Source organism: Anguilla anguilla, chromosome 5, assembly GCF_013347855.1.
Source record: "Anguilla anguilla isolate fAngAng1 chromosome 5, fAngAng1.pri, whole genome shotgun sequence".
Lineage (NCBI taxonomy): Eukaryota > Metazoa > Chordata > Actinopteri > Anguilliformes > Anguillidae > Anguilla > Anguilla anguilla.
This window is the reverse complement of record NC_049205.1, coordinates 20934987-20959082: the sequence shown is the minus strand read 5'-3', so window position 1 is coordinate 20959082 and position 24096 is coordinate 20934987. Positions and strand designations below refer to the sequence as shown.

Here is a 24096-nt window from a genome sequence, read left to right as displayed (position 1 = left end):
CGATGAGATTGCTTATTCTAATTCACATTAGAGACTGAACATCCAAAAATGCAGAGCACAGGAGGAATCTTCAGTTTTGAAAGGCCACAGTATCTGCCGGTTTCTGTTTTCTGTTTCAGAACCTGAGCGATGCATTCATGTAACTGATTGGCTAAAGAGAACACACACCTTATTTCCAAAGGCATACGGTGGCTGTTGATTGAATGACATCAACAGAAAAGCAGCTGACGCTGTGGCCCTCTAGGGCCGCTGTCTGAAATCGCTGCCATACCTCACGGGTGACCTTAGCCTGACCACTTGAGTCAGATGGCGTTTGTTTTTCCTGTGAAACTCGGACCAGTTCACTTCAGTCCCCGTGCGAGGAGCAACCGGCACTGCCTGACATCGTTAGCATCGATCTCGCCCCACGTTTACGATCCTATCAAGCCAATAAAAACGGAAGGAAGGACATCACTTTTTATATTGTGCTGCGAATATCAAACTGGTCGCCGATCCCAAAGGACTGTCTCAGGAACTGGCTCAGCCGAGTCAGCGCGTCAACGGCCTAAAGGATCCAAACAAGTAAAACTTGTTGAGTACAGTTTGAGTACGTGCGCTACTCAACCACTTGGGATGGAACTGCTCTCGGTTTTGAAATGAGGGTTTGGGAACCGGGGCCAGGGGTCGGGATGGGGGCCTTGAAGGGTCCCTTCAGGAAAGTGTGTTCTGCGTTTCTGCAGTGGCCCTGCTCTTCATCTGAGTCACAATGCCCAATTCATGCGATGCTGCGAATCAGCCCCCGGCGACCAGGGGCGCTTATGAAACGCTCTGTTGTGAGCCCCCCCAGCCACCACCCCGACACACACTCTAACCCCCACCCACCACCCCGACACACATCCTAAACCCCTCCCACCACCCTGACACACATCCTAAACCCCTCCCACCACCCCGACACACACTCCAACCCCCACCCACCACCCCGACATGCATCCTAACCCCCACCCACCACCCCGACACACACTCCAACCCCCACCCACCACCCCGACATGCATCCTAACCCCCACCCACCACTCTGACACACACTCCAACCCCCACCCACCACCCCGACATGCATCCTAACCCCCACCCACCACTCTGACACACACTCTAACCCCCACCCACCACCCCGACACGCAACCTAAACCCCACCCACCACTCTGACACACACTCTAACCCCCACCCACCACCCTGACACACATCCTAACCCCCACCCACCACCCCGACACGCATCCTAAACCCCACCCACCACTCTGACACACATCCTAAACCCCTCCCACCACCCCGACACACATCCTAACCCCCACCCACCACCCCGACACACATCCTAAACCCCTCCCACCACCCCGACACGCATCCTAACCCCACCCACCACTCTGACACACACTCTAACCCCCACCCACCACCCCGACACGCATCCTAAACCCCACCCACCACTCTGACACACACTCTAACCCCCACCCACCACCCCGACACACATCCTAACCCCCACCCACCACCCCGACACGCACCCTAACCTCCACCTCAACACGCACCCAATCCTCTGTCCCTCGCGCCTCCCACCGCGCTTCTCATGCAAGGTCACACAGCGGGATTAGTCCCCTCTTAAACAATTAAACACATTAGCCTGGCAGAAGCAGCCTCTCATCGCCTTCCACTGGTTGCGAGCCCAAGGTGTCTTATATTTTCCCATATGTCATCATGCGGTGCAATATCTCAATAATAAATTTGATCTCAATATGTTTGCTGTATATTCCATATTAGTGCAGTACTTAGACAGCACTTATAGCAGACATCAAGGGCAGTGGGAGAGTGTCCAGTCAGTATGTTGTGCTATCCACCTTCATCCTAACGGGCAGATTCCTCCATGCTGTACATTTTGGTGTCCTCGCTTCTTTAAAAATTGGCCACTTTAGCTTCTTACAGTATGCCTTTCAAGACATAATTATGGATATCTGGCATATTCAAATTTGATGTAAGAAGAAATTAGTGGTTATTGCGATGGTTGGCTTGTGAAACTGTTTTTTGTTGCTTTTCTGCGCAGACATAAGAAAGCCTGAGGGCCTGAATAGTTCCTTAAACAGTAACACAGATGGTGGGGGTGGTGGCTCAATCAACACCTCTTGTCAGGATACGAGCAGCGGCTTTTCATAGCACTCTTCGGCTGCCACGCACTCCTGATCACACATGCAGGCACAGGCGCATACACACACATACATACACACACACATACACACACATACATACACACACACATACACATGAGCATGCACACACAAACACATGCACGCACATACACAACCACACACACAAACATGCACAAAAACAAACACGCACGCATGCACGCACATACACAGCAACACACACACAAACATGCACACAAAAAAACATGCACGTACATACACAGCCACACACACACACACACACACACACACATAAACAGGCACACACGAACACAAAAATGCACACATGGAGCACATACACAGCCACACACACACAAACATGCACACACGAACATAAACACGCACACATGCATGCACATACACATATGCAAATACCCATGTACGCACCTACACATACACGTGCACTCAGATACACACAAACACACACATGCATGCACACATGCATGCACTCACGCACACACATACACACACACACAAAACCCTGTGAGTGTTTTCACAAAGGCAGCCAGACATCTCCATCTTTCTCCACAGAGCTGAGCAGATGATGTCCCTGCCACAGAAACAGAATAATCTCTTCATTACCACAGTAGCTAGCATGGGGAATAGTCTGAACGTTGGACTCACATTTTAGGGAAAGGAGAATAGGATTTCAGGGCCAGTGTTTGAGTAACAGTGGGATTTATACACCTACAACAGGCCTAAAGCTGAAATGGCCTTATAGCAGATCAGTGTAGGGCAGGTGTAGATTCCAGGAATCTGTGAATGTGTGTGTGTGTGTGCGCATGCGCGCTCGCGCGCGCGTGTGTGTGTGTGTGTGTGTGTGTGTGTGTGTGAGTGCATCTGAGAATGTGTCTTTGTGGTGATGAGTGTGCATGTGCGTGTGTGTGTGTGTGAGTGCATCTGAAAATGTGTCTTTGTGGTGATGAGTGTGCATGTGTGTGTGTGTGTGTGTGTGTGTTAATCCTCACAATTCACAAATAGCTGCTTTTCGCCACCTGCAGCAGCAGGCCTGTGGGTTGTGTGTTAATCTCAGAGGGAGAGGCTGGTTTATACTAGCTAATACTTCACTGGATTACACCCGCATGTGGAGCTGGGGCACACAGCCAGGTCTGCAAGCCTGTTAGGCCTCAGGCGGTGGATGGGATTGGGCGTTTAGGGGGAGGAGAACCCCCCTGTCGCTCAGTAACTTCACCCCTAGGAAGTTCAAGTCCTGGGCCTATTAAATGCAATGACTTGAATTTGCCTTAAAACCTCAAATCCTATTCTTCCACTCTAAAGTGCCTAGCCTGCAAATATTGGTCCTTTACTGATAGAGCCACTTTGAAGGGTCCAGTCTGCACTAGCGGTGAGAGACTGAGCAGCTCTGAAGGGTCCAGTCTGCACTAGCGGTGAGAGACTGAGCAGCTCTGAAGGGTCCAGTCTGCACTAGCGGTGAGAGACTGAGCAGCTCTGAAGGGTCCAGTCTGCACTAGCGGTGAGAGACTGAGCAGCTCTGAAGGGTCCAGTCTGCACTAGCGGTGAGAGACTGAGCAGCTCTGAAGGGTCCAGTCTGCACTAGCGGTGAGAGACTGAGCAGCTCTGAAGGGTCCAGTCTGCACTAGCGGTGAGAGACTGAGCAGCTCTGAAGGGTCCAGTCTGCACTAGCGGTGAGAGACTGAGCAGCTCTGAAGGGTCCAGTCTGCACTAGCGGTGAGAGACTGAGCAGCTCTGAAGGGTCCAGTCTGCACTAGCGGTGAGAGACTGAGCAGCTCTGAAGGGTCCAGTCTGCACTAGCGGTGAGAGACTGAGCAGCTCTGAAGGGTCCAGTCTGCACTAGCGGTGAGAGACTGAGCAGCTCTGAAGGGTCCAGTCTGCACTAGCGGTGAGAGACTGAGCAGCTCTGAAGGGTCCAGTCTGCACTAGCGGTGAGAGACTGAGCAGCTCTGAAGGGTCCAGTCTGCACTAGCGGTGAGAGACTGAGCAGCTCTGAAGGGTCCAGTCTGCACTAGCGGTGAGAGACTGAGCAGCTCTGAAGGGTCCAGTCTGCACTAGCGGTGAGAGACTGAGCAGCTCTGAAGGGTCCAGTCTGCACTAGCGGTGAGAGACTGAGCAGCTCTGAAGGGTCCAGTCTGCACTAGCGGTGAGAGACTGAGCAGCTCTGAAGGGTCCTGTCTGCACTAGCGGTGAGAGACTGAGCAGCTCTGAAGGGTCCAGTCTGCACTAGCGGTGAGAGACTGAGCAGCTCTGAAGGGTCCAGTCTGCACTAGCGGTGAGAGACTGAGCAGCTCTGAAGGGTCCAGTCTGCACTAGTGGTGAGAGACTGAGCAGCTCTGAAGGGTCCAGTCTGCACTAGCGGTGAGAGACTGAGCAGCTCTGAAGGGTCCAGTCTGCACTAGCGGTGAGAGACTGAGCAGCTCTGAAGGGTCCAGTCTGCACCAGTGGTGAGAGACTTTTCAAACTGAGCCACTCTGTCGGTCCTGTGCTGTGCTCTTGACGGGGGATTTTACTGACTGAGCCGCTCCATACAGTCCTCAAGTGAAACCCACGGCACGCAAGATCAATATGGCTGGATAACAATTACCAGGCAGCTCCGAGTGCTTTCTCGGTATCACCGGCCCTTAGCAACGAGCGCACTCAACGACCTTGACATCGCACACCCGCTGCAGAGAATATTTTGCTTGCGCTAGTCCATCTTTCCCTAAAAGCCGCTTACCAAACATCTGTACCACAGCAATCAATGAAGATGCAATGTGTAGCTACAGAAGAGAATATACCTGCTTTACAGAAAGAAAAAAAATCAATACGACTACATGCTGTCCAGCGCTCAAAGACTCAGCAGGCAAAATCGAGCCTTAATGAATGAAGATGACAGATCTTGGGTCTTACTGACCAGGCAATGCTAACATTCAATTCACTCCTTCAGTGGGGCATGTTCACTGCATATTTGGCTTTTGATATATACAAAGTGAATATCTTTAAGATGCTGGCGTCTAACAATAACATTAACAACATACCGGTATAAAGCTCAGACTCCTCACATTTGATGCACAAAACCCTGTCTCGATCGGTAAAACCACAAGAGATAACAAAATAAATAACAAGGCAGCCCCCACTCCCAAAGGAGGGCGGAAATTGGTACCCCAGGTTGATAATTACAATATTTTATTATCCAAATTTTTTTTGCTAAATCCTCATGTAAATCCTTCTCTTCTGGGATTTACATTAAGAACAAATCAACCCGACTCAAAACAACTGAATCCACTACATAGGCTAGGAAAAGTCGACGCATTACTTTCCATTGAGCTGAATGCCTTTTCAGGAGCGCCTGAAAACGAGTCTTACTGTATAAGTAATCACAGTTTCAAACATGAAAGTAGTGTCTTTCAAAATAAGCAACATTTTACCTTACAAACAGTGAAAGCATTATCTCAATCAGACATTCTAGTGATGAGTAACTCACCTGAAAGCAAGCTCCTACCTGGAAAAACTGACTCTCTATGATCTACCCATCATGACTCTAGCCCTTGCCGAAAACCCTGTTATATGTTGCAGTCACCTGACAGCATTCTTCGAGGTCATTTCCTCAGCTTAGAAATTCGGCTTCCTTCTAGCTGCAATAATCGCTGCAATATTCTACCGTAACCAGCAACTTGCAGGAGGAAGGTCTTGCAGAACACATGAGGTACACCACCATCTATTGTTCATAAGGACTTTGCTCATCGGCATGTGCTTGAAAAAGCCAAATCATGGCACGCAAGCATAAGAGGAAGGCTTTGAAGGAAGTGTTGAAGGAACTAGAGAGTGACAGTAGCGACAGTGATAACGACCGTCACTCTGGGCTGGACAGCTTTGACTCGTTGCAAAGCAGCAGCATACGAAGAAGGTTTGGGCTTAGGAGTCTAAACTGTTTACATTGTTGTTATTTTTCCCGTTAAGCACTTTCAGAGCTGCAGTCTGTATGAAGGGTGCTATACAAATAAAGTTATTATCATCATTATGATTAGCTGTTCACATTATGTTACTATTAGTTGTGTTACTATGTCATATAATTTTAGTCATCTTCTAATGTTTTAGGCTCACAAAGTAGGCTATTTTAACATTGTGATTAGGTTCCATATGTTTATTCGGCTTCTGTAAGCACGAGTAATAAATATGTGCTTTATGTAGCCAATGTTTTATTATGTGTGTGCAAATGAATGCCTCTGTGTTTGACAAACTACCATCAATTTCTGAAAACAGTGATTAGGTGCACTGTTACAAACGTCATGTTTGGGAAATGCCCTGTTCTGGGTCCATTTCCAGTGGTGGGGCAAAATACAGGCTTTTTACTTATACAGTATATTTATTATTGCTAGATTAGTATAGAAAGGGTATATAGAAAAGACATATATATTTGACACAGCCACTACCGCATATGCAAATTACAAGGCTCGTACAGCTGGTTCCCCCTCCCTCCCCTTCCCCTGACAGTTGATCACAACTAGGTCAGAGGGCATAGCAAGGGAAAACCAAGTGCTTTGATTGTTAGCACTATGAATTGGTTTTGTGCACAAAAGCTCTCCAAAAGGACACCTTTTACTGAAATACAGGGTTAAACCAAAATTAGGGAATGTGATTTGTGCGGTTCCAGGGCGTACCACCCTTGGTAGAATTAGCTTCTGGAAGTGGAAGATGGCTGGGGAAAAAAGATATTCACAATATTACAATTTGGAGAAGTTTGGTGCCATTTGGAGAGGTTTTGAGTACACTTGGTCCCACCTTTGGTAAAACACATATCAAATTTTGGTACAAATCACCTTTCAAGCTTTGAACTTTGTCCATACTGTATATGATTATGGAGATAATTGTGTTTATTTAAGATGACTTATAAAAAGAACTGGGTTTTAAGTGGGTTTTAAGGGGTTAAACAAATCACATCTCTATCCCAAATTCCATTACAATTAGGGGCAGTGTATGGCAAAACAACAGCATGCAGATATATTATTCAAATGTCCCCGTTCAGCCATCAAATCACCATGTGGGCATTTACATAAAAAACTAAATATAACACAAAGGGATAATGGTAACAATTCATCACAGGTAGCATATCTACCTGTACGACCCATGGCTGTGAATGAGAAAAATCTAGGCCTAATTTGTTTCCGCAGTAACTTCACACAGAGCAGGGCGTTCACAAAACCTCCGGCTAGCCTGTCGGTAAGCCCATCTTTGGGACAGGAGGACACGCGGCAGAGGATCCCGACCGTATCCATGACAGCAGTTTCCTGTGTGGCCCAGAGGCCAGGCCCTGCCCTCCCCACTACAGGCCATGGGTACTGCTCGCCACTTCCTGCTTCACTTCCTGTTTATCAGGCCCAGTGAAATGACCAGTACAGGGAAGTGAATGGAGAGAGTCAAGTGAAGAGAGGGAGAGAAAGAGTGCGAAAGAAAAGGAGAGACAGTGAGGAAAAAGAGGCATAGAGGAAACAGGGACGGATTTCAAAAGTTGGGAAAATAAAAAAATGACAGGAGTGTGAAAAAGAAAGGGTGTAGAGAGCACCATTTCATTGCATTACATTTATTTGGGAGATGCTTTTATCCAAAGCAACGTACATTAAGTGCATACGGAACTACAAGACACTAGTCCATCACCGAGGGGGAAACCACCGTGGACCAAACAACAGAAAGCCAGCGTGTCCGCCATGCCGTCTCAAGCGTTTGTTTTTCTCGCTGCTTGCGATGGCCGGCTCACACTTGCCACTCAAGGCCTACTCCATTAAAAATCACACGTTTCTTTCTTTCAAACACGTCCAAGTAAACGACGACTCAAAGCGCAAATGTGATCTGAGCGATTACCAAACACCACCAAGCAAATGAAATCTCGCAACAACACACGCACGGAACGAGTACGGGCTCACTTACGAGCAAACTTGACACAGAAACGTTTCAACAAAAGGAAGAATAATCGAAGATACTGTCTTATTTAACCAACGACTAAACAAGCCTTATGTTGTTCCATTTATAGCGAGAAATGAAAACTAAGAGAACAAGCCTTTGTTCTTCATAAGTAGGAGCTGTTTGCTTCCCTGCAAGGCTATCCTGGTTAGCCAGGGGCACAAACCGCACATCTAGCTTTCATGCCATCAGGTAACCTCGCGCTGCCACAGGTAGCTGGTCACTCTCCGGGTCCTACCTGTACACTTGAGGATCACAGAGGGCCTGTCAATCTCTTCGTTTCTGTCTCCAGCTCTTCGTCTTTCGTCTGGAAGGCTCTGCTTATCTGAAGCCCTAGTCACCCTTCTCAGCAGTATCACAAGTGTTAATGTCCCCTGATGCTAATCTGACACGCAGCTGATCCTCAGAGACAGAGAGTCTCTCTCTCTCTCTCTCTCTCTCTCTGTCTTTTCACACCCTCCCTTTCCCTCACGTTGGTTTCCAAGGCAACTAATGAGATATAATTAATGAGGTCTACAGAAGGGTGTGCGCAGGAAACTATGTGAGAAAAGGGACTTTGTAAATTGAGTTTAACTGCTTCAACGTAATGAAATGAAACATGTCAAATATGTAAGAACGTGTAAGAGTGTACTTCTACGACATTATACACCATGTTAACACTCCCTGTAAAACTAAGGGTAAGGGTGCCATAATAATATTCACATAAATAAAAAGTATGCTCGAAGTTCTTGCAAAATTTGCAAGACACTTTTAACCCCTTTGCGCATATGCCAAATCTGTCCAATCCTCGGCTATTTAGGGGGTGCTGAATTTAAGGCTTTCTAGATCTGAGCATCACAGGGACTAGGAAAATGGCTCAAATGAAGCAAGACGCTTCTACCATTTATAATACTTAGACTCACAAAAAACGAGGGGACTCGAAATGCATTCTCAAGACTCTCACAGAAGCGACAGCAGGCCGTTAAGATTTCACACACAGCTGCAGTTACTGTGGACTTAGCTTCTCATCCGCAGCTTGCGCTCATGGGCTGACTCTGCTCGGAGTGTCCTTATGTGACTGGCGTTTCAGGGGTGTAAACAGCTCCTGGAGGGATTAATCCATGCAGCGGAGGACCAGCATCGAATCACGCTGTGAGGGCCTCGCGGCAGCATGGCAAATCTTTTAACATGCACTTGAGCAGATAAATACACGTCTCACGAGCACGGGCTCTGCAGTTCGGAGAAACACATTGCGGTCCTCCTCAAAAGCAGCACGCTGAATGAAGACCTCCTCTGTCCATGAATATTTCAGGGCAGAAGGATAAAAGGAAAGCACAGTTTTTCATATTCACTGATTATATACAAGTGCTGTTTACCCCCTTTTTTTGGGGGGGGGGGGTCAAACAATGTTTAAGGTAACATGAATGTAGAACTGGAATTATAGTACTTTCTTTTTACTCTACTCGTAGATTTTTTTTTTTGCAAATTTTATGTTGGACCATGGACCTTCATGGACCAGACCCTGTTTCCGGTGCGTCCATATGTTTCTTGTATGTAAAGAAAAAATGGATGTGAAAACAGCAAAATTAACTGTGGATCACATTATATAACTGAAATCTATACATGCTGCCATGGATACACTGCTGAGACTGTGGCCACGGAAACAGCACCTTCATAAATATGATGTGATCAAAAACCTTTCTAGAATCTCTAGAATGTCTGTGCAATCCTATGTGCCCTATGACTGTGCTCTTGCTCTGCGTGAAGAATTTAAGCACAAGTGTTTTTCAAAATGCACTTTTGATTAATTTCATTCCTGTCAAAAGCTGTGCTATCAAACGGTCACGATTCGGGAGAAAGAGGCAAAGATCGCGAACGTCGTTTCTAAAAGGGAAAAAAGCGAAAGCGTGTTTCGAAGCCGGCGTGGGCGTGATTCAGTGGGACGTTAATGCAGCGGTAACGCGGAGCCCGCTCTGCCACGGGGGCGGGTGGATTGCTCTCCTGCGGCCGATATCGCTTGCTCGCCGGCTCACTCCAAATCTCCAGTGACCCTGCTGTAATCTCACACTGGATCGATGCGGGTCCGAGCCATCAAGCTTCCCGCGGACGCGTAACGCGAGCCAGGGCCCGAGAGCAACTTATCGCCTCCACATGACATCACCCCGAAAACGCTCACGAGCCCTACCTGAATTTAAATACCTCTGTTCTGAAAACCCAGGAGAGCCACACGGTAGACTTGATTAAAAACACAAAAGCAGTTAACGTATGGTCACGTAACACAGTGTCGAATCAATAGCCAACTAATAATTTCCTTCAAGTTTCCTTCAAGTCCCCTCTTGATGAATGAATGCCTTAAGGTACAGTATGAGCTTATATATACATTCACAATTGGTTTGTTAATAGCCTACAACATGAGAGCCAAGCAGTCAGCAAAACAATAATTAGCAATATTTTCATGAAAAATTTATGTCGTTGTTTGCTTTCATAGAATAGAAGCATTTACCAAATCATTTGCCACATGCAGGGAAAACGTAAGCATATTAGCACGGTCAAAACATGTGTCATGCAATGTTTTTAAGATGCTGAACTTTAAGACTGGAAAACCAAAACAATAAGACTGGAAAATAAAATGGCGTATGTGACTCTGTAGCAATGGCATCTAAAAAGTACAGTTGCCAACTGGCAAATGGCTCTTACGTTGTGGTTTGCCCGTTGTTCACATACTGTTCACAGCAGAAGCGAATGTGATATGGTGGTGAGGGTGTGTTGAATGCTACTGCACTAAAGGTCAAGGGTCAAAGCAGCTGTCACAGGCCAATGACTGACTGAATGTCTCTGAGGTACGGAGGAAAACCCCAGGAAGACTGATTTGGGAGGTTTATATTTGCGATCCAAAGCAGCTCTCGGATCAATCAGCCATCCCCAAGGAGTGTGTGTGAATCACGAGCACTGTGCTCTACCTTCTGTCCGCTAAGAGCTCCATATAGGGTTGAATGTATTGCCCAGTATATTTGATTTGACATCCCTTGTTCAATCATACCTCATGTTGTTCTTAACCCTGTGAAGTGTGAGATCACAAATATGTGATTAGAGTGTTCTTACCTGTTCTTAACATTCTAATTCTGATGTAACAATCATTACTGGTAACTGCAATGCTGCTGGAACTGCAATGCTGTTCTAGAACACTGACTTAGAATTTTGAAATAACATTCGAAAAAACCTATTTTCAAAAGAGTTAAATTGAGCCCCTTACAATGATTTTCCAAGATTCTCAGCAACCCAGCACATACTGTACCTTAAGCCTTTCTCAGCTGGAACCGTAACATGCACTCCAATGAATAACACAAAGTTCTGGGCAGAGCTTACCATGGTAAGTGCAAGCCAGTGCATACTGCACAGCACATATGAAGACCGACTCTCGACTGCGTGGAAAACAGAAGCTGGTCCATATGCAATGGCAAGCTAAGCGCTTGCACAACGTCAAGCTTAAACGCAGGCGACTTTCGCCGCCGAGCAGCCGAGCCATTTTACCCCGACAGACGGAATGGCGCCATGACAACCGGCGCCTGCTCTTTGATGGCGGAACTTCTGTAGGCACACGCTGGCCCAGCGAGACGCACGCCCTGTGTGGTAAATGTCACATTCAGTGGCGTCTCGCTCGCGCGCCCATGAGGGTTAGACCGAACAAGTGAACGTGAAGGGAGAGGAGAAGAAATTAAACGGGGAGGAAGAGAACAGAAATGGAGGGGAGCAGAGCTGAAAACCCGCCCCTTGTTCTTGTGCGGTAGGAGCACGTTGTAACATAATTACTGCTGGGACACTCCTATTCCCAATAATGCATTTGCGTCAGTCAGGTTTCCAGCACATCCGATGAACTGATTCTCAGTTTCTCAAGGATAAAGCGATGACCCTTCATTCGCACTTATATCCATTTCATGAGGGAATGACAACCCCCCCCCCCCCCTCCCCGCTTCATCCCCAATTCCCTTCCCGGTTAAGCTGGAGGACTTTGGTGCTGCCAATCACGGACCCGGGAAAAGGTCCCGCATACAGCACATCCATGATTTGGGCGCATTTGTGCAAATGGACAATAACGTCTATTTTTTAGTTCATGAGGTCATTTCTTTCTGTAACTTTGCCCATAAATGCACCTTAATGGCAATTTTATATTTCAGTATTAATTTCCATAGCTTGGACACACATAGAAACACACCCCTTTAAATCGCAGATTTTTAAAAAATAAAATCCCACTCTGATTATTCAGAGAAAGCACAACTTTAACACTCACACATAGTTACAAAGTCCATATGTGCTTCTATGACAATAAAACCACAGAAAAGTGTCTTGTTGGGCAAGTAAGACACACAAGAGCCACTTTGGTACATTTCCTCCAGACAAGGTCATTATGAAATATCACATGATCTCTTCCAGAAACACTTTAAAGTGCTTTTAAATTAAAAGTTCAATTGAAGCACACATGCTTAATTATATGTTTACAGCAAAGACAGATAATCCCATCTGAGAGAAGTCCACTGCATGTACCTTTGAAAGGCAAAAAAAAGAATCACTGCTTAACTGCCAATCGAGAGCATGACTGTCAAAACCCAATCTGAACACCTGAAAGAAAACAACAAAAAAAATTTACTCTTGGGGGAGGGGTGGAGTCAAGAAGAAAAATTTTTAATGAATTCAAATGACCGTTTGAGACATCCTGTAGGTAGTTTTGTTTTTGAAAAACGAATCCCTCTGCCATTCAACTGAGGTAATGTTTGCATCTTCTAAAGTATCACAAAAGCCAAAATTTAGTGCAAACACCGATGCTGTGCTAATACCAATATATTGCTAATGCTAACTTTTTTGTCTCTGGTTTGCATCGGCTGCATGGCAGCAGGCTCAGAAATGGTAAACGGCCAAGGATGAATCAGGAGACACCATCGCAAAAACACATCGACGCATCGGCCTGATCTTGCTCATTGTTTACTCAATGTCTGAAGCATCTTCTTTTCCTTTTCTTGTTTTTCCCACGGTGCCGCAGGACTGCTGCCGTGGGCTATGCGCCGCAAACTGTGGTCACTCACTCACTCACTCACTCACTCACGGATGACCTTTGTAGGCGAGTGCACAGGAGGTGCGCCGTGGGTCTGGACGGTTCCGTGCTTGTTTAAATACTTCCCCCTTATGAAATTCAGCCATTTCAACCCTTCTTTTTCCACATCAGGGACACATGAGTTTTATGCCTTGATTTATATATGTATAAATAGGATTGATAAATATTGACTGTGTTGAAATTATTTTTAAAAGCATACCGAAACTCTGCTCACCTAGGACACACACACGCTCACATGAACACAAGCACACACTCACATACACACACAAACACTTTTGGGAGTATGGGCAGAGATTTGGTCTGGATGAAGCCAGCTGGCTGTCTGTGGTTCAAAGCCACGTGTAATTACCCACAAATTCTCACTTGCCCCCTTTCAGAAGATTTCAAATTTGTTCACAAGCCGAGCTCATCACTGCAACTCCCTCTGTCTATTCAGGAGAGGACAGAGAAGCACACACTCACCTCCAAAATGTGGTGCATCTGTACAGCTGTACACAGCAGGAGCACTGCAACTGAAGCATGCACTCATCTGATGTACTTGATAGTAAGCCAGCTCTACACAACACTCTACAAGAGAGCCAATGGCCAGTTGATACACTACAGTGACTAACACCCTACAAGAGCCAGTGACTAACACCCTGCAGGACATAGAGTACTACATGAGATCTAATTGCTATTTTACATCATGCAGGCTCTACAGTACTACAAGAAAGAGGCCTGTCCCTCACTAACAACAACTGGTATCCAGTGGACACCTCATGAGTTGCTGGGAGAGACTAATGTAGAGGTGACACAAGGAGCCCTCATTATTTAAACACTTAAAGCCCAATGGCCATTAAATTAAATGCTGGTGTTCTAACAATGACACCATTTTAAATTATTGCTTTTATTAGTTAATGCTTGCATAAATGACACTGCAATAGTGATAAAGAGCACTATATGATTATAAATCATTTATGATTTGATTTTTTTTTTTTTTTTTCCTCTTTGTGGGATCTCACCCTGTTTTGGTCAGAAGGCTTGTGTTCCTCTTTGATGCTATCAGCTGCACCAGCTGGAGGAAACTCCTGGCAGGATTTCCCCACACTGGACAGGTCTGAGGTGAGGTAAGAGGTCAGCACAGTCAAATCAACTGTTATTGTAGAGTGCACTGCCTGCACCAATATGTGTGTGTGTGTGTGTGTGTGTCTGTCTGTCTGTCTGTCTCTCTACGTGTGAGGCTGTTGGTGAAAGACATGAGTTCCCTCACTTCACACTTCCCTGTAAAATTTCTTTGTGAGCTTTGATAACTAATAAAAGGGGTGCTGGGAGACTGTCATTTCATACAGCCACGGTTTGCATATGTACTGTAAATTATAGCAGCCTACTCCTACTTACAAGCCAGATTTATAACAGACTGACAACTGAGCACAGGTCAGAGCACACAGCAGGGTAAAATCAAGTTGTTGGATTGTTTCTAAGTGAATTGAATGTGTGTGTTATAAGTAACCATTATGAACAAGTTTTGTACATAGAAGCTCTCCAAAGGGACCATTTGACTGAAATACAGTACTTAGTCAAAAAGTGAGAATGGGTAAATAAAGAATATTTGTTATGGGGGGTTCCAGAGGGTACCACCCTCAATAGAATTAGATACTGGAAGTGGAATATGGCTGGGGGAAAAAAGATACTGTATGCATAATATTCCAATTTAGAGAGGTTTGGTGCCATTTGGAAAGGTAATTGGGGACACTTAGGTCCACCTTTGTGAAAACACGTTAAATTTTAATGCTTTGTTAAATCCTGGTGTTGTATATATCCTGGGGGATGACTGGAAAAAAGTAACCTGGTTTTGTCCAGTAACAGAAGTACATGTAATCACTACAGAATAAAGAAAACACTATACAGATTTCTTTGTTGTTTTTGAGAATACATATGTCTTGTCTGTTTACTGAATGAGACTCCTGTAAAATCAGGGTATTTGGTAAACATGTGCTCTTTGTTTCAAGCTTTGAACCATGACTGTACTGTATATAGTTTTGGTGATAATGGGGATTATATAAGACAGGGGGGATTCATGCAAAAAGCCCTGGGTTTTAAGAGAGCATTATAGAGTTAAACTACAATATCCCTGGCAGTGTGATACCAGTCATGTTCTGCCACTGAGGACTACTAGTCAAAGTCGAAACAGCTCTCATCCAGAGCAATGTACAATGCGAAGGAGAGAGAAGTGCATACACATGAGTCATTTGAGCAACAGCGATACGCTGTAGACCAGGCTAGCAACACTCATATACCACAGACAGTATATGTGCTTTTTATTTGCAGATGTTTTTTCTCTCCACCTACTGACTTATTTGAACACCAGAGCAATGTGCATTTTTTCAAATAATGAGACACAAATCTTGGCCACATCCCTTTTCCAACCGAACGCTTTTCTGTTAAAAGCTGCAATTTCAATAACCAAAAAAAAGCAAAGAAAAAAAAAACACTGTACAGCGTTTTAATGTCTGTGGTCTTCTGTTCAGTTTTTGGACAGTAAAAATCTGGCTTAATTCTTTACTTTCAGTTGAGCTACATTTGGCAAGAGAGCCAAAATGGAATATAAAAACACGGTAATATCACAGAAACAACTGGCGAAAGAAAAGTGGCTCGGTGAAGTTAAAAAGGGCGAACGCTCCATGCCCTATTTATCACAAGCCAAGGCTGAGTCACTGTTTTCTGCTTAAAATACACATCTGCACAGTTACATAAAAGTCTCCTAGACACAGGCCTGCATTTATGCAACACTGCATGAATACTGTATGCAGGACGGTTTCCCAAAGCTACGACATGAAATACATTTTTAAAATAGCGCCGCTCTACAATAATGATTTACCCTGCCCCTGTCTCACATGCTGCTACACACTTATTACATTCCACTTTTTATTTGAAACAGAACATTTCATTGAATTAATGAATCTCATGCCTAATATAATTTTGTTTTGGGTGAGTCATTCACCATAGAGGAATGTTTTCACAACCAAATGAATTCCCCTCCTTGAAATGGAGAACATCCCAAAAATTAGGAAATTACTGAGCTCCAGGAAGGCAATTCCAACATTTACAAACTAAATACTAAAGGAAAAACTCCACTCACAATAAAATTAACATTTTTCTGCTACATGCTGCATCTGCCTGCCATACTGCCTAGGTGCAGAAATCAGTTTGAATTGGTTGTAACATAGCACTGAATATTAGTTTTTCTTGATCTCTGACAGGAAAGCAGCAAACTTGTATCTTTTGTGACAGGTGAGAGTAACAGTATAAATGCTATTTCTATGTTTTCTTTTTGTGAAAAAATTTACATGAACCAGATCCTTACATTTCCTCAGAAACGGTTCACCAGGGATATCGTGTGACTCTAGCACCTATTCTGGCACAGTGACGCATTAACACGTGACTGTGTCAGTGGCAACTGTGGCTGGCAGCCGTGCGAGGAAGCTTACAGTCAGTTGTAGCATCACCGCCAAACCTACAGACTGAGCACAGAGCAGTGTTCCTTTCATCCTCTCAGCTGTGTAACTAAGGGATGATCCGATTGGTTAAGAGTCTTTGCACTGTGTTACAGTGGCGAATGCCCATAGCCACAGGATTGTACTCAATCACAGACCTTAGTGAGTTTTCACATGGTCTGTCTTCAGTAGTAGGGAGATGCTAGGTATTCATCTGCACACTCCTGACCTGATAGAGAGGATGCTGAGGAAATTAGATAAGCATCCAGATAAAGTTGGGCATTCCAAAACGGGGTAAATTTGGGGATTTAAAGAACACCCAAAGAGCAGAACAAGAATTGCCACATCCACTGGCCCTGAAGTCTGCTATAGGACTGTACTCCAGTACAGCTTATTCAGCTTTGATAAGCAGTTTACAAATTTCCAATGATTATCACTGAAGATAATGGCACGTTTATGCTGAAACCATTGGCTCAACAGTGCTGATCTTGTCCATTTTTATGTAGGATTTTATTAGAAGTTACAATCACGGTTCTCAACAGGACCCAAAACGCGCAATTTAACCCTGTTATAATTTTCTCCACCAATGTTGTATTTACACCAGGTTTGGTGAAGCCAGTTTTTGAGAAGCAACCAGACCTGCCAGAAGCCAATGTTAAAAATGCCTGTACAAGATCTTTAGAGCAGCATAAGATGATGCCCCCAAATGGATTTGTGCAGGAACACACGAGCAAGTGGCAGGGAGAAGACGGGCGGGGTGGAATGAGACACGTCAGCCAATGGCCAGTAGAGCCACGGCAAACACGTCGGTCAGGTGAGCATGTTGCAAGAAACTGCAACATGTACTCGCTGTCTGTCCGCCAAAGACACGCCACGACAAACAACAGAATCACAGTGTGGGGGCAGTGGTGGGTAGTAAAGACCTACAAGAACTCCGTTGCTTGTACTTGAGCAGATTTTTAAGAATCGTACTCTGCCAAATCTTTTTTAAAGACAGTACTTTCACTTCTATTATAAGTATATGTCTAAAAAATACTTACCACTCCATTACATTTAAAAATATGGCAGTATTACATGGTCTAAAAGAACAGTTTTGTTGCTTGCATCTATTGTGTCCTATTTGTCTCCAACTCAAAAAATTTGAGTACATTTTTAACAAGCTACTTTAGTGCTCTAACTCTTATTTTTCTTGTACCTGAGTGCATTTCCTATAAAGTACTCAAGCATAGTTTTGGGTACTCAACCCACTCCTGCGAGGGGGAGAGGGGAGGATTGGAAGGAAATGGTAGATAAGTGGAGCTTTTTTTCTACAAGTCATCTCTACTTCAAAGACCCTGCCTTCAGTTTTCGAGAAAGACAGCAAGCTTCATGAAATACGCCACTGCTTTAAGACCACCCCCACCCCACCCTCGTTCTCTCCCCTCTTTCTGAAACTTAGTATTTAAAGAAAGAAAAAAGATGACATGGTGTGTCAATGAATAAAATCCATAAGCTTATTTTAAAAATTCATATTTGCATTAAATGTCCATGGTTTGGCTCTTCTAAGCCACTGTAGACTTGTAGGTAAGTTTGACAGCCAGCGTTTGAGCCCATATATAACCTGAAGTAATCATTTTCTGTATTTATCAGTCTCTTAAGTCACATTTGAGGAATTCTGTCTCACTGGTCTTTACAAAGCTCCAGCTCATTGATGTTTGAGGGCATTTGTTTATGGACAGGTGTCTTAGGGGCCTAAAGAGGGGTTGTGGTCTGGACAGGCTTGGCTTCCAAATCCTGACTCTTTTCTATTTCAGCCATCCAGTCTTAGATTTTCTGGTGTGTGCATAGAGTCATTGATGACCTGTTGCATCATCCACTTTCGGCCAAGCTTTTGTTGTCTGATGGCCTCACATCTTCCTCTAGAATACGCTGGAATAGAGAGGAATTCAGAGTAGACTCAATGATTGCGAAGTGTCCAGACCCTTTGGTTGTAAAACAACCCCAAATCACCACCCCTCAACCACAATTCTTGACGGTTGGCATGAGGTTCTTGGAATGATGTGTGGTGTTTGGTTTTCATCAAACATGGCATCAAGCATTACAGCCAAACGAGTCCACTTTGGTCTCGTCTGTCCAGAAGACACTGTTCCTTCCAGAAGTCTTGGGGTTCATTCAGGAGGAATTTAGCAAACTTAAACCATGCTGTGCAATGTTCTTTTTGGAGAGAAGGGTTTCTCTACTGGCTACCCTCTCATGAATGCCATATTTGTTCAGTTTGTTTCCTAATGGTGGAATCGTTAACTTGTTTACCATGCTGACAGATGGCCGTAGATCCCTGGATGTAGTGTCCTTTTCAATTTCTCTGAGCATCATACAGCCTAACCTTGGGGTGAATTTGCTGGAACACCCACTCCTGGGTAGACTGGCAACTGTCTTGAATGTTCCCCATTTGTAAATAATCATTCTCACTATGAAACAATGGACTTTATACTGTTTGGAAATGGCTTTATAACTCTTTCCAGACTGATGAGCATCATTGATTGCTTCTCTGAGATCATCACAGATGTCTTTTGTCCTTGGCATGCTGTGTTCACACAAACCAGAATTCTCCAGACCAATTGGTCAAAGTTTCTGCTTTTATATACAGGTGGTACCACATCCTGATGATCAGCTAGTCATGAGCACTTCATTAGCAGAACCTGGTTCTAATTACCTTCTTAACTGAAGGAAACAGTAAGCTTGGACTTACTTCTATACACATGGCTTCTGCATGTTAGCTTATCTTTGGTTGAAGGACAAAGTAAACTTTGAGTGTTACGAGTCACCTGGGGTCAGGTTTATCTACTCTTAGGATTGGCGAGGAGTCTATGAGGGTTAGATATGTCCTAATATGTCAAACCATGTAACTGAAAGGTGTACTTTCTTTTTCACTCATGTATATTTCAGGCCTCCATATTTTTAAAAGATTAGCGTTTGTGTTCATAAAAATGAACCTGCACCTGAAGCAGATTATTTCTGTTTCATGTCCCCCCAAAAAATAAATACAAAATACAATGTTTTTTATTCTAGGGATTGAAAATATTCAAATTGTGATTAATAGTGTTACATATTTTTGTTGAGAGATTCATTATGATTCGTTATATATATATATATTTTTTTTTACAGCCAAACTAAACGTACCTTACCAACAATTCTACTGCACATTGTGAAACATTTGTCATCATGGTGAGTCTAAATGGCCTGCTGAAGTAGTACATCCAATACAGTATATTTTAAATGATATTAAATCTGATCTCAGGGAGGCTTAATCGATGAAGACTGAATATAAAAAATATCTGCAATAGATTTATTTTTTTATCAGTGTGCTAGCCCTCTAGTTCCAGTTAAGCAATGTGGGAAAAACTGTGACCTTTGTCACAACATGTCAGTTTTCAACACTAAAACCAGCAACTCCTGAACAGTGTGAGACAATGATAAATGACAGCTGGTGCAGTACTAGAGGCCCTAAATCTCTTCTGATGGTTTGATATGTGATCACATTGACTCATATCTCCAGTGAAGTCCTGCTGATTACTTTTATATAACATTTGAAAAAGAAGTAATCATGTTTAAAATGTAACATTTTCCAAAGCTGCTGTACTCTTGGTTTGTCTGCTGATTTTCACTGAAGAAATAACCAAAAATGCATGCACGCACACACACACATGCACGCACACACACACGCACACACATGCACACGCATGCAAGCACACACACACACACACATGCACAGTGTCAGACACACTGGCAGCTTTTAAAGGTCTGCTTGTCTCTCCTGGAATCTTTTTGGAACAGCTGTTCCCTGGACGTCCCTGGCCAGGACAGAGCCCCAGTTGGAGGCTGCCTGATGGGACGGGCCTGTGCCAGACACTTAGACGGGGAGGGCTAGTGTGTTACTGGACTTCACACCTCACATCCCCACCCATCTTACAATAAGCACAGCAGCCAGCTCGGGGGGTGGATAGAGACAACAGAGATAGGAAATGGAGGCTTGGTGGGTGAGAGAAAGGGATAGGGATGGGAAGAATGAGAAAGAGAGACAGAGCGCAAAGGAGGTAATGACTGTCTGAGAGAGAGGAATGAGTGAGAGAGAGAGAATAAGAGAGAAATAAATGAGAAACGAGAACGAAAGAGGGCACAGCTTAGTCGACAGGAAAGAGAAGGGACAGGGAGCAAGGGAAAGAAAGAAAGAGAGAGAGAGAGAGAGAGCCACTGCCTGTTTTGAAAGAAGGGCTAGATGCCAATAGAACAGCTGAGCCACCAGTGACCTCTAGTCTAATATTTCACCTGCATCAGCAGAGCCAGGCGGAGAGGGGGCAGCTGGCCGTCTCGCTAAGCTAGCTCTGATGCTGAGGAGGTTTCTCCTCTGGGGAGGAGAGAGGAAAGATGCCTCCAGCACCACACCCCTCACCCTGCCGTGGCCAAGGAAGAAGACATACCCCACCCCTGCTCCTGCCACCAATCACTGGTCTGAAACACAAGAGCGTGCCTAGCTAATCAGAGTAATTGGCCTGAAATATAAGCGCATGCCCAGCCAATCAGAATAGCAGGTCCGAAACACAAGCCCATGGCAAACCAATCAAAATCAATGACCTAATAGCTCACCTTTTCTGGCTGAGGGTAATTCAGCACCAAACCTATGCGCATGCATGTGAAGAGCCAAGGAGCCATGTATGGCATCAATGGGTGCCATATCCATGCACTCAATCAGTGCTGTGAGACCACCTAAATACCCCTCTGATGGGCTACACCATCACTTGCTCCCTATACACTTTAATTCCTCAGGTCATCACTGCTGAAGAGAGTTCAATAGTTCTCAGTTGTCCTATCTGGTCAAATAAAGGGAAAATGAAAAGAAATGACTACGTCCTCCAGCTTTTATTTTCTCCTCGAACCGTCGATGGAACCTTTGGAACACGCCGGAAAAACATTCCTGTGGTCCAGAGAGAGCCAATCCAGCTGCTGGCTGCGCAGGTTTACAGTGGTGCTACATGCCACAATCTCGGCACACGCATTCCTGCTCCACATTCCGGAAATATTTATCCTGTCTTCAGTCTAAATTCCAAAATATTAGCTTCATTTTTTCCCTCTCTTCAACCCCTTGCCCTTTAAAAACAAGAAACTGCACTCTGATGGGACCTCATGTTTGGGAATAATTTAATTAGAGGACAAAACTCCTGTCCAAAAATTCCTGGTGGGGGGTGGTGGAGGGGGCGGGGTGGGAGTTTAAGGTGGGTACTGAAATGACAGTAGGAAAACCACAAACCTGAAACCTGTTTCGTTTTAACACTGCCCCTCGAGCGCCCAGGTGACGTCTCTGGAGGGCATTCCCTTTTTAAAAAATGTCCAGCTAACGGGCGGCTGTCTGAAATGCTGCCCACTCACAGCTCGTATGCACGGCAGTAAAGTTTTCACGACCTGCTTGTGTAATTACTTTCCTCCACCGCAGTGTGATTTTATAATTGCGCGGCCGTTGTAACAGCACAGTAATATTTTCCCCCCGCGAATGCTGGCAGGCTGGTTAACAAAGGCCGGGTGATGTCACGCACCACCAAACTGAAAGACAAGACGCCCCGTTAAATGTGATATGTCTGTCCTTGGACAGTTGGTATTTCACCTTTTAGGTGAATGTCTCTTTGCAAACGCTGATAAAACGCCTCCGTTTGCTGCCCTGGGCCTTGGTGTTACCTTTCTGCGCACCCAATAAGGGGGTGAGGTGATTACCAAACAGAAGGCAAGCTAGCCATGCTTAAAAAAAAATGACTACGTTTGTGGAAATGCAAAAACAGACTGATTTTTGCTTGTGATTTTGTTTGGTCTTAAAGGTCAACAGAGCCATGACAGAATGGCAGTTCTATAGCATTATGAGATCTAAAACCAAGAGTATTATCTCTAAAAAATGTTATTTAAAAAAATACTCCACTTTTTTTCCGCATTTTATGAAGGTTTAATGCAGTGGTTTTCTGGAGGTATGAATAAAAGTCTATATTCTAAACTTCCCTGTTTGTGTACACTGCGGGCTCAAAAGGCACCACCTTTTGGGGGGCGGACTGAATGATATGACTTTGTAGTGCGGTCAATCAGAGCGCATGGGGGGCGGGTGGCACAGTGCGGAGGTCTGCATGGGAAATGACTCCTTCCCTCCAGCCAAGTGGGTTCAAAGAGAGGAGAAGACGCGCCCAAAACTGTCTTCCTCTCTTCCTGTCTGTGTAAGGCCACCGCCTGTCTGCTACGGGGGGCTAACTTCCTGCTGGGGGTGGGTTAACTTCCTGTGAGGACTGGTAGAAAACAACCAGGTTCAACATGCACATGCAATTGCACACTTAGTGGAAAAAAGAAATGAAGAACGAATACTCATAATGAAAATCTTCTGTGGTTTTTAAGGTTTCATGGGTTTCTTTGCTGTTTATCAGTGGACACACACAACCACACAAACAGTTCACTGATATACTAAGGCTGTCAAAAGTGCCATGAAATTGAGTTTGAATATTAGCTTTTGTAATTAGTTAAGAGTTTGAATATATTCGAATGTCATTTGCCTATAATTCACAAAAATAAGCTGCTTATTGTCGGGCGCAATATGCACGTGACGCTCCCTTTAAACTGGCCTACGCATTATTTTTCACGAGCGGGCAGTAGAATAGAGGACATCGGTGAACTTTAATACTAGGTTACAACATCTGGGGCCTCATTTACAAAACGTATTTTAGATCAACTGTGTGGCGCGTGCATAGAAAATCACGTCAAAGTAGTGATTTAAAAAATGTGACTCGTGGAAACGGCCGTCGCTCTACAGGTCTTCACTTGACTTATGCACGCAAGTTCATTTTATAAATGAACCCCCTGCAGTTTCTATAACCTAATGCGCAAATGAATAAAGCACTTTCACGTGGATGTAATTTGCCACACATCGGCATTTATTAATCATCGGGAAATGATTGTTTATAGGAAATCCCTGTTTATTTCTTAACACAAAAACTATTCGAACGGCTAATACCTGTAGCCTAAAACAACATAAATTACTTACTCTGTTTAGTTTGTTTAACTTCTTTCATCATCCAATTTTACCAAAATCTTCAGAAAAGAAAGGAAACATAGCCTGCCATGGGTACATTATGTAGCCTAAATTGTTAGCTGACCAGATCTGTTGAACAAATTGAAAAAAGAGACTGGCTCGCGAGGCTAGCTGACCAGTAACGTTAGGTGTCAATAGAGCTGAAAGTATCACCGGAGGTTATTGGCAAGGAAAACCAGACGATCCACTTGGCCTGGGTCCAGGTCAGAAAGTTTTTTGTTGACAGAGGAAGTAACGTTAGCACAGGAAATTGAAACAGAAACTTTGCGTGCATGAACATGATTCGCTGCATGAAATTAAAGCCTGCATGTTAACTTTGCGTGCATGAACATG

The 24096-nt window shown here is 44.5% G+C and overlaps 1 protein-coding gene across 5 annotated transcripts in view; it reads right to left on the bottom strand.

The window, feature by feature from the left end:
- Positions 1-24096, bottom strand: part of LOC118227025 (myocyte-specific enhancer factor 2A-like) — a 125073-nt gene that overhangs the window by 74797 nt on the left and 26180 nt on the right. The window contains exon 1 of one of the 5 annotated variants that reach the window (XM_035417083.1): positions 8350-8493. The exons of the other annotated variants lie outside the window; for them this stretch is intronic. The gene's annotated coding sequence lies outside the window, so the exon portion shown is untranslated. Of the gene's footprint in view, positions 1-8349; positions 8494-24096 lie in introns of those variants that run through there. 5 annotated transcript variants of the gene reach the window in all.